The sequence below is a fragment of the Rissa tridactyla genome, chromosome 4 (assembly GCF_028500815.1).
Source record: "Rissa tridactyla isolate bRisTri1 chromosome 4, bRisTri1.patW.cur.20221130, whole genome shotgun sequence".
In the NCBI taxonomy this organism is placed as follows: Eukaryota; Metazoa; Chordata; class Aves; order Charadriiformes; family Laridae; genus Rissa; species Rissa tridactyla.
Genome location: NC_071469.1, coordinates 76321157 through 76330137, shown reverse-complemented (window position 1 = coordinate 76330137; position 8981 = coordinate 76321157).

The window sequence follows — 8981 nt, the reverse complement described above, 5'->3', positions numbered from 1 at the left end:
CAGACCCAGTGCCACAACTGGACAACAGCAATCAAGAAAATAATGAGTTTTACATTGGCTGTGATGTACCGATTCCATAGGAAAGGAAGAGCGTGGCCGGAGGTGGACCGGTCTCCCCACTCCCGCGTCCCTGTGCACACCAAAGCTCTTCTTGAGCTCTCCAGACTGAATCGAACAGAGGATCATTTACAGACCTCTCCTTGACGAAGGCTGCCATTATGGGTGAGGACACGAGCTGGTACTGCAGGAAGAGACTAAGACTGGAGGGAACCACCGCTGAGTGGGGAGGGCTCTGGATCACACCGCGGTCAGAGGCTAAGCAGTAGCCCATTTCGTTACTGCTCACGCCTGTCACAGGTCCTTCAGACTTTGTAATTTGTCTGTGGGAGTAAAGAGGAGTAAAGGACCATAAAGATCTGTACAGCACAGGCGGCACGGCGGTATGTTACAGGAGCTCTCCCTCCCCCTGGTAGCTCAGTATCTCCTCATGGTGGAATGGGAGTGTTTTATTTTTGTTTTTCTTTCCATTAGAGGATGACCTTTGCTCCAGCTAGGTTGATCTGCTGCAGAGCCAACATCCGCCAGCTTCCAGGGCTTGTGCTTCCCTAACAGCAGCAGATACTTTCTGCTGCTCCAGTCTCCTTATTTAATCATGCCTCCATAAATCAAAAGCAACCAAAACTGATTTAACAAACACTTGGGTGAGAACTTAGAGCAGCTGAAAAGCGACTGAGACTGAGTCATTGCCTGATGCAATCTCAAACAGTTCAATTGTAAACACAATTGAGCTCATTGTTGTGTTAAAGTCCCCCTGCCTCCCCCCCCCCAAAAAAAAACCCCAACCAAAATATTCTTAATTGCAAGTGCATTGCTGTGAAAACATCACTAAATGCCAAAGGAAAGATGTATAGAGAAGCATATTTCTTTTGGAAACTGACCAAATGAACATCTGGTCGCTGGGTTATCTGGAAAAATCCATCAGAGGATAATGACAGCACCATTAGATGCACCACCATAATTAATACTATGTTTCAATGGGTTTAAACATGCAAAGTGCTGAACGCTGCTGTGAGATGCATTCTCAGATCCCACCTAGTTCAGTGAAGAGTGAACCACTGATTATTGGAAAGATAGACCAGGGAAAGGATGACGCACTGCGCTTACACTGATAAGCATTCACTGCTAGCTAGAGTCAGATAGCAGGACACAGCAGAAGGATGTCTGGTCTGACCCTGTATGGCATTCATTACCTTTCAAAACGTTCTAAAATTATCAATAATGACTTTTAAAAGCTGAACTCTGAAGATGAACGCAGGAAAGAATACAGAATTTCAGGCTGGTCCTGCTGCAGAAAGAGTAGAAACTGCTCTCCTGTAGTTTGAGGGGATGTTTTGAGTTTTTTAACAAAGGTGACAGGAAGCCCATATAAAAGTGGGCTTTCAAGCATATATACACAATGAGTTTTAATGGTGGATTTCAACAAAAAAGCAATATTTTTAACATTTAGTATGATCACTGTGTTGTGGGAGTGAGATGGTTATACAATATACAGCTTTTGTATTAGAACCATGGAGTTTATTTCACAGCTGAGTTATGGCCCCAATACGAAATCATTGAAATCCCATTGAAAAAATTTACCCACAAAGAAAACTCACCTGCAGTGAAAATCCCACCTAAATAAATTATTTGTTGGTACCTCTGTCATGTAGGTACAGACTAACACAATCACAGAAACATTAGTGGAACATAACTCCAAGGTTTCTGCCCTGATCTGCCCCAGAACTCTCACGAACAATAGATGAGCCATGACGTTATCTAGCCAGCTCTTGAAAACCTCCAAGGGTCTCTGGCCAACCTCTTCCAGTATTGCCATACCTTCCTGGGGGAAACATTTCTCCTATCGTGCACTTCAAGTCTTCTCAAGGCATTTCTTGTGGTTGCTGCCCCTTGCTAGATTGGCTGTCATGGAGCAGTTTGGCTCTGCCCTTTCCTAACTGCCTTTCTTGCTCTACTGCACATAGAAGAGGCAGAAAGGTGAGAAATGCAACATGGCAAAATCCTTCAAGGCACAGCATCCCTAGACAACTCTTCATCCATGATACAGCTTAAAATCTTTGAAGAAACAAGACTCTTCTACTCACCTGTGTGTTCTAAACTTACTTTTTCCTACACCAAAAGCTACTCTGAAATGTATCTGAAAAGCATTTCCATAAATTTTGCAAATAAGCCATTTAGGTAATATCAGTAAATGAAGAACAGAAAAGCAAAACAGAACAGAAAGCAAATATTTCCCAGAATTTCCCAAAATTATTTTCCCAGAACAGAAAGCAAATATTCTCCCCAGCTCAACAAAAGCAATACTAAGAACATTTAGATAAGGGTTTTGTTATGTATTTTAAACAGGAGATGCATCCACGGATCCATTTTACAATATGTTAAAAACATGATTTTAGATCACTAATACCAAATAAAAAGCACTGTGGTCACTAGATGCAAAGAGACACTGTGGAAAAACCTCACTCTGACATCTTATTTTTGTAGCTTATCTCCAAAAAAAAAAAAGAAAAAGTATCAGCAGCCTTTATGCCAGATTAGACCTTGTTTGTCCTACCAGAGCCAGCACAAACTGCATATTGTAAGCTAACCCAAGTGTACAGAAATGCAGTTATGCACCTTCCCTTTAATCCAGATCAAATTTACACCCCAAGTGCTTTGATAGCACATAGATCGGATGTTAACGATCATGAAACCACAGCCCACATTGTCAGACAACTGCGTAACACAGCCAGGTGATCTTATAGATACTTGATTGTACCTGCATAAAACCTCCAACATCTGTGGAATGTGCCTTACAAATGTGCTGAATCCTGAAACTCCAGAAAACATGCATATCTTTTACCATTCACTTTCAGAACAGATTTTTGACAGCACTAAAGTTGTGGATAGTTTCTCCCAGTGCCAAAAATGGCTTAGTTAATCAAATGAAAGTTTGCTAAATATTTCGGATAGCTTATGGACTGCTATCTTTCCAGATTTAAAAATTAAAATGGCTTATTTCATTATATAGAAGTCAACTGAACATGCAGTTGTGTCATTCAGCAAGTAATTCAAAAGAATTATAGCTAAGTGGTTTGCACAGTCTGTATTTAGTGATTCTTACTTCCAAATACTTAGACTCTAGATCTGTCCTTAAAGTATTCTTAAAAGGATTGGCAAGTATGTCTATGTGTAAAATATGATAATCCTATGTTAATTCTCCTCCTTACCACTCCGTAGATGCCTGGGAACAAACCATTGTAAGTATTAAGCTTGCTTGACTTTGCACTGCATTTGTATTCATTAACCAGACTATTAGCGAGAGCATTTTAGAATTCTATGGCTTTTCTGATAGATGCGTATGTACATTCACTGGCTGTATTATTTATTTGTGTGCATGTCCATCTACCCATCCATCCATCTCCGCTCTCGCACGCATACAGATCAATATGTGTCTCTGTATATTTACGTCTTTCACCATTCTCAAGACATTCCGTCTACTTCTCTGGCACCAGCTCTGGGAAACTACTGCTTTAGCTAATGCCCTTATGACTGAAAACAGAGCTCAATGCATCATAGGCAGGAACCAAGGCAGAAAAGTAGAACAAACAGATGGAGGTGTAAAAAAGAGAAGTATTTATGCTAAATTCAAGAAAAATAAAGGGATTAAGGGGATGTCACAGACTAGATGATTTAAGAAGGGGATTTCTTCTGAAGAGGGGATATTTCTCTTGTAGAATAGAAATCTATCATGTATTCTAACCAGGGTTAATTCTAACATCTAGAACAAATCTAAACCTTAAAACTAAGATTAAGAGTTGGCTAGTGGTGTCTATTATATCTGTCAACTGTTTTACAAACCAGGGAGAAAATATTTTATGTTTGAATTCAGCCAATACAATAACAATATTTATAGGCTGCCTTGGGAGCAATAATAATTTTACATGGTTTTCAGTATTCAACAGAGCATTTACAGGGATTTGAATTATTGTAACATGTTCAGATTGTTTTTTCCATCCTCTTTCAGAGATCCTGGATTAAGGAGGCAATCTCCCTTCTCCTCCCTGTCAGTCTACTATATAAACTGTGTATTTGTAGGGCTATCCTAAACACTGAAGCAATTCTTTCTCTAAATCTTCTGAGCTAACTGCGTTATCTCCTTCATATCCTCACTCAGCTGAGGACGTTCATGCTGCAGACCTGACATCTGATCATCATGCTGGTCTAACACAAGCCGACTGCCCCAGTGTTTTTATCCAAAGGGTCTGAGACCTTGTGAATACCTATACCTTTCTTTTAAACCAAACCAGAGCATTACGGTTTGACAAAGAAAGCCCTGTGGCCATGGTGATATCATGAAACCACACCTGCCTTATGTTTAAATCAGTGATCGAGCTCCTCTTGTAATGTGCCAAGTATTTCCAAGAGAAAATGGCTAGTATATCCAAGGAGCTACTGCTCTGCTACTACTTTATCCCACAGGCACATGTAGCATGGGGCTTACACGCTGACTCAAAAGTTATGCCAATATCCATGCAAAAGAACCATACTGTTACACGATAGCTTCTAATCTGTTCCCATGCTTAACACATCCATGTAAATCTCTAGTGCTACTAGGATAAACATCTCAGAAAACAGAAGTTATTTATTACTAAGTAAATAATTATTTTCTTCCTCACCTGTCAGGTATAAGTGCGAGACACAAGCTGAACAACACATGCTGAATAAGATCATTTGGGTTGCACTGTCAAACGCATTACCAACTTCTTGCATGACTTGGAAGAGGCCATTCAATGTTGAGGTGTTCCATGCACGTGGAAATCCCCCTGGATGACATTTTAATGGGAGGAATGCTCGTTTTGCTGTAAAATTCTGCTCTGAAATTACAGAGAAAGGGTGAAATTTGCTCAGGCTGTAGCTGTGTTTGCTACAGGGTATTGCACATCTAATACCTGGAAGGTAAGAAAAGCAGAGAGAAGTTATAAAACTGCAGCAAACTGAGTGTAATGATAGCGACTCTGGTGATGCTAGAGAGAAAGCACCAGCGTTACTATCTACACAGCATGAATGCAATGGGGGAATCTAGAGTATTTACAGCTGTTCATCAAACAGTAAAGCCTCGTTGCACTCCGCTTGGCAGAGAAACAATTCTAGTCGCACTTCTCATGATTCTTTTATTGTTGACTTGGATTTAGCAGAGTATACTAACATTTCAGCCCTGATGATGGCGCGAGACTGGGAACATTGGCATATTTTGTGAGTATAATTCATTTTTTTGTTCTGGTTGGAATGCAGCGCAGTGCAACGTTACTGCTGGGTGAACACCTGTAGTTAGAAAACACTGGTTTGCTCAGAGGGCCCAAAGCATGCCAAACTGTTCCCTGGAAGGAGATTTGAAAAATGAGCATTAAAAAAAAAAAAAAAAAAATCCTCCTGTGCACAAAAAGAAGCAGAAAAGCAGGCATGAAACTATTATTTCAGCGCCAGATGTCAAAAGGACAAAATCAAGAATTTGAATCTCTTGGGGATGAATTTCAGCTTTGTCTGTAGAACAAACTAAGGCTTATCTCAAACACTGTAGGATCCAGTTCCTCAAAGCACCAAAATACATGCTTATCCCAGTTTCTCAAAGTACTAAAATGCGTAAAAGTCAATGAGACCAGTGCAAGGAATGATACTGAAACCCTTTTCTTTGAGATGGATTAATTTTACTTTTATGGAAAAATGCCATTTGGAAAGGAAAAGTTTTTATTTCAGACTGTAAAACATTCCATTTAATTTGAAAAATATCAAAATATGATTTGGCTGCAAATATTTTAGCTGGGTTTGATTTACAGAAATGGTTCCCATTGCCCTTGCACCTCTTTTAAAAATGTGTTCTGAAAATTTGATCTAAAATTGCAGGTAGTCTCCACCACCATGAAACTCTCTTTTTCAGAGAATATCTGTTCCTTGAGCAAAAGGACTCGAGGACTTGATTTTCATGCCCCCATATTAAATTCTGCTTTCCTATACAAAACCATGTTCGCAGACAATCTACTTACCACAAAATAAATTCTAAAAACAACACACATTGGTTTTGTCTTCTCCCTACTCAGATCTGGTTGTCTGTCTGTCTGTTAAAAGCACAGCAGACACATTAACGGGACTGAAACTCATTCAAATTAATTTCATTTGTACAATCTGCTTTTCTTTGCCTTTTTTTACTGTTAACATTATGAAACGTGAACTCCCTGTTGGTAAACTGCAGTAAAATAACAGGTATTAGCAGGTTATATGCTCTTGAGAATTTCCATTCTGAGTCCCCAAATCCATTTTCAAAGAGTTGCTACTACTGTCCCCATTTTACAGACTGGTAAAATGAGGCACAAAATCTTAAAATCATTTCCACAACAACAAACAGAGGCTGGAGTTTCTTTTCATTTGTTCTGCTCCCTGGATGATGTTATCTGCCATTAATTTACACAAATTCTTCCTTCTCCTCTTTTACATATCATACAGTGCGACGGTCTGATACTGATGTCCTAGATGATTCCCCATCTCTCCTTCCAGTGCTCTACCATGCAGTTTGCCCTCTGGGCATTTTACTGTTCTGTCCCATTTATGTTTCTCTCCTGCATTACCTTCGACACTTCACCTTTTCAGTGGTTCTCCTACACCCATTTCCTTCCATGCCTTTTTCTAAGATGTGGTTAAACATTCCCAGATACAGCAAAAAGGGCAAGAAAATAAAACTTCATTTTATCACTTCAGCTTAATCCCCAAAGCAAAAAAAAAAACCCCAAAAAAGCAACAGCACATGAAAATCTGAGAGATTTAAGCAGTTACTTTCAGTATCATAGTCTGTGATACAGCTAGATATATACAAATCTTTTGCAGTCTCAAAAGAGTGTAACATGTACAGTTATTTTGTGCTCTATGAACACCCATTTGACAAAGTCCCTGAAAAGCCTTTCCTGCAGAGTGGGGCTGTCTGAGGTAGCTGATGTTTCCCAGAAGGAGCTTCTTACAGAACCACAGTCTTTGGGGCAGATTCCCATCAGCCAGTCACTGCCCTAATGCGTTCCTTCACATTTAACTACATTTTCTGATAAGCAATACGTTCATTTGAAAGATTAAATTTATTGCAGATGAGTAAGGCAGTAATGGCTCAACAGGATCAATGGTGATGGATTATATTTCTGAGACAGGAAGGGTCTACTTACATACATCTGAAATCAGAATTAGGCCCTCTATGTGCCCATGCAATGATTCGACACATTCTTTCAGCACGTAAGTTTGCTATTGCAGGTTTACAGTAAATAGAAAAAGATACTAAAAATCAAAGTGTTCACCAAATGTATTCATGTCCTTAAATAATGCTGCTAATTAATGCTGAAACACAAAGTGTGCAGAAGAAGACTCAGTGGAAGTCTCATGTTTGCTACCATTAAATCTTAATAAAGCATTCCTCCATGAAGGCTGTCAAGCGCAACCCATAATATTTTTGCCAGTATGCATCTATATGAAATTATTGTACTGCTCTAAAAATAACTATTTAAGAGATATGCTTGCTTTTATGCTCATCTATTGCACTAAGAATCTTGGTATAAGGATCTCCTCATTAATGCTTCAGAACACACTATAAATATTAATTTCAGAAAAAATTACAAAGAATAAACCAATCAATAATGCTGTACAAGACTAGTCTAATATACCTTGTGATTCGCTAAATGCAGTGGTAAAAGAGCAGATTGTTTCGCCCCTCATTTTTTATAATAATCTCGTGTAGTTTAAATTATCTACATCTATCAACTGCACACACCAGCCAAGGCTGGAACAGTGCTGACCAGATCCACAGAAGTCAATTAGTTATGCCAATTTGCTCCAGCTGAGAATCGATTCTCGGTTGTCGTTATACTTCCTATAGAATATTCTGTAGGAAGTATTGCTTTAATGACGCTTGGTCAGCACGTATGCAAAATGTCAACATGAAATTCTTTCTCACCATCTTTTGGACTTCTTAAAGAGTTTAAAAAAATCCAAACCACCACCTAGAAAACCACAAGTTTTCATTAAAATGGCAGGCAAATTTAAAATAACTTTAAAGGAAGGGGCTTCAACATCAAAGACTTAGTAAAACTATTGCCCTTTTTTTCCTTTGGCAGGTTTTTCTAAGTTTGCAATTAGATCATTAAAAGCACTCTCACACAGATGCTGTCGATGAGAAATAATCACAAGAAACACCGCAAACAAAAGAAAGATCACAAAATACATTAACTTTTACTAGCCATGCTGCCATGCATTAGCATTTTTAATAATGACCTCATTACCATTTAGTTCAACAAGCAAACAAAACCTGTTTATTTGATAATTTATTTATTCTAAAATAACGCAACCTTTTTTATGTGCCCTTGTTATGAGCTCACTAACGTTAACGGCACCGCTACAATCAGTTAAGTAATTATCATAGGATAAAAGCTTTTACCATGAAAAAGTTTTGTTTGAAAAAGCATGAACTGCGATTCTCATTGATAGCTTTCACCAAGTGCAGGATTCAGTACATTGTAGCACAAAGGCCTAGATTATCTCCCTCTGTTAAAGGCTTAAAATTCTACAACCAGACCATGCCAGTTACCAGTATCAGATTATGATAACAAGATCATGTTCAGTTATAAAAACAAGTGTCTAAACTTTTCTCATGTCACTTTCTATCTAAGTCCCATTGCCAGTTGTGAAAGGGCCCATCTGAATGTGTGTAGAAGCTCATTTTAAAGCTAGCTCTTTGAACTGGATTCATGGGGTATTTGCATAAGAAGATTTGGGTAAAAAGAATGGGCTGGTGCTGCATCTGCCCATTAATATGCCTGCTAATTCAGCACATTGTAAGCCTATTGATGTATCACAAAAGGCTCAAATTCAAGGACAGTTATCCTATTGCCATTGTTAGGGTTTGAATTCAAGTA